Source organism: Diabrotica virgifera, chromosome 2 (assembly GCF_917563875.1).
Source record: "Diabrotica virgifera virgifera chromosome 2, PGI_DIABVI_V3a".
NCBI classification, from domain to species: Eukaryota; Metazoa; Arthropoda; class Insecta; order Coleoptera; family Chrysomelidae; genus Diabrotica; species Diabrotica virgifera.
Window position 1 is genome coordinate 153104382 of NC_065444.1, and position 3349 is coordinate 153107730.

Consider the following 3349-nt stretch of genomic DNA (forward strand, 5'->3'; position numbering starts at 1 on the left):
TCTTCATTCACTTTACCGTGAATTAGTACACTTAACGTAAACTGAGTACCTGAATTTAACAACTTCAGAACTGTTTAAAGATACCAGTAAAGAGCACTGCGACCTTTCGAATGCCCCGGTTTGAATGCAACCTTCATTGAATTCAATTCTCAAATCCATTAGTTCAAGCATTCTATAATCAATGGTTCAAGCTTCTTGCCAATACATATAAATAAACGTACATTTTTTAATGTGTCCTTTTTCTTCTGCTGGTAATAAAGGTACATACATAATTAATAACACTTCTCTTGGGTACTCTCACTCTGCAAAACTTTGTCGCCAATTTTATTATTATTCGACAAATACTCTTAAAAATTTTGCCTTTAACATTATTCCTTAGTTCTACTGGTCCTGCCAAGTCATCGGCAACTATATTTCGGCTGGTAACGCCTAATCAGATTAACTAATCCGATAAACAGGGATAGCTACTTGCAAACTTTCTTTGAATTTGAGGCTGAATAATATTTATGCAAAAACAAATATTTTTTATCTTCTTTGTTTGGGATAAAACAGTATTTATGGCCGACAGAGAAACTACACTTGAAACTACACTGAACTTACGTATTCAGTAGATTTTTGACCTTACACTAATTAAAAAATCAAAATCAATAAATAACGAGAAATAATTTCAATATAATTTACAAATCTCATAATTCACAAATCAAAATCAGAGTCAATAGAAATAACGAGAAGCTTTACAAATGTTTAAATTTTTAAACATGATTCAAAACTAATAACTAGAGCTCGGGAAATATGCACTTAAAAAACCCTAAAATATGCATGCAAATATGCACAAAAAATAGTTGAAATATGCACTAAAATAAGCTTTTATAAATTTAATGTATATTTCTAAATAAAAACGCAGCAATCCTTGTTTTGAAGGTATTTAATTATATGTATTTTATGCCAATGGCCGTAGCTATCGAGGCATTTAAGTTAAATAAAAAAATATCTATTTTCTGATAAAGTCGCCAAAAATATTTATTAAAATTTCTACATCATTATATTCATTTATTCTTCATATTTAACATCATCATTTTTTATTATATTATTATTAAAGTTAAAACTATACATTATTAAACGTTTTTCTAAAATTTCTACAGAAAAAGTGTGCCGTCTATTTGATATCTGAATAGGTAATTACCAGAGAACGGCAGTTCTCGCCAGTGGCGCACACGAACACCCCCCTACACGCGACACTATGTATACACGAAATTTTCGATTTTCTAAATCTGACTGATTTGAAAGATGGGCCAAGTCCCATCTTTAAGTTCAGGAAAAGACTCACCCATTCATATGTCAACCATCCATTTTGGTCCATGTTTGTGCATATGTACGTGTGTTTGAAAGTTAAACCGATTTGAATTTTTTTTCTGTGTTTGAAGAGGAGGTCAGGGCCGATTCAGAACCGGTGTAGTTTGTGACTTTTGACCACCCATAAGCGAGCTAGAGGACTTGGTAGGTACAAAACGGCATATTTTTTGGGGGTATATATCTTCGGATCAAGAAGAGACAGGAGAACCGCAAAAGAGTTTCAAACTGTATCAAAGTTACTCTTTTGTGGCGCGTTTACTTCAAATTTAGCAAATATTATGGAAAAATCTTTCAAAATAAAACTAGAATTTTGTTTTACATCAACATGAAAATACATTTTCGCGCCACGTAATATTCATATCAGAACTTTTGTAGCTGGAATATTGTATGCGCCACTCATTTTTAAGGCTTTTAGCGGTTTTTTATTCTTGTAATTTTTATACACGGAAAAACTTGTTTCTACTTCACATGAAGTTAAAGGAGCAAATTTAAATTATTGTATAATTCAGGGTTGGACCTCTAAAATTATATTATCTTCAGATTTAGCCATCTTACCCAAACAGACAACATAAATAATAATATTTATTTGAATTATTGTTTGATATTGTCACGGTCCCAGGCCGGTCCTGTCAACGCCAGAACTCTCTGGCGCCGAAGTGTCTGAAACCCTGTTCGTCGGCGAGACAGCTATTTACGTATCGGCATATCTAGAAGAATCACCGAATACACCTTTTTTTTATTGCTTTGTAAATAATACATATCTTTCGATTTTTTCTGGAAATCAGTAGAATAATTTTTATAACTATATAAAGAGACATTTTTGAAATTAGAGTTAGTTATAAATTTGTAGTCGTCGGTCGAGTAACATTTTTCGATGTTCGGACGCGAAATAAATGTAAATGTAAATTGTACATATTAGACATTTAGATAAATTGTTGTTTTAGTGTAATCTTTAATAAAGCCGTGGTTATTTTGTAACGAATGAAAATAATGTAGTATTTTAATGTTAAGTTTGTAAATTAGTGTTATTAAAGGATATAAATTCAGTGTTCTTTATTTCTTTAAGTGTAAGTTATTAAAAATAAATAAAGTCAATTAAATTAAACTTAGTGCCTAAAAACATAAACAATAAAATAGTAGAGTCAACCACGTAAAAAGACAATTACGCCACAAATGGTGCAGAAGTGAGGATACTTGAAATAAATCAATTCAACGTAAATTTTCGGTTTAAATAGAGTGTGGAACTTTTAAAAATAAATAAAATATAAATCGTATTAAATAAAGTGTGTGATCATGTCTACCTTGTGTAAGCTAAAAATTGCAGACCTGAGACTTGAATTGGAAGAAAGGGATCTGAATTCTACTGGAAAAAAGGCTGATCTAGTCGAACGTCTAAAGAACGCTCTTCAAGAAGAGAGCCAAGATCCAGAAACCTATTTGTTTGAAGACAAGCATGCTGCTGTGATCTCGTCGATTTCGAAGGTTTCGACAGACATTACATCGTTAGAGAACAAAGTTTCTAGTGAAATCTCCCAAGTATCAACAGACATTACATCGTTAGAGAACAAAGTATCGACAGACATTACATCGTTAGAGAACAAAGTATCGACAGACATTACATCTTTAGAGAACAAAGTTTCTAGTGAAATCTCCCAAGTTTCCTCGGATGTTTTGAAAGTTTCGACAGACATTGCATCGTTAGAGAAGAAAGTTTCGGGTGATATTTCATCCCTTGAAAGCAAAATGACTAACGAGATTTCTGCTAACATTTTTAAGGTCACTTCGGATTTTGACGACAAGATATCGTCCATAAAATCTACTTTTGAAGAAAAGATCAAGGAAATAGAAAAGAAACTGGAGGAAACTGAAAAAGTGGACAAAGTGGTGGAACCCACCTTAACAGATATTAAAGATGATGAAACCAAATACAAATTGGAGCCACGGTCGATAGTTGAAGGGAGTGTAGGTCATGCTCGTGTTAAGGTGCCAAATTTCG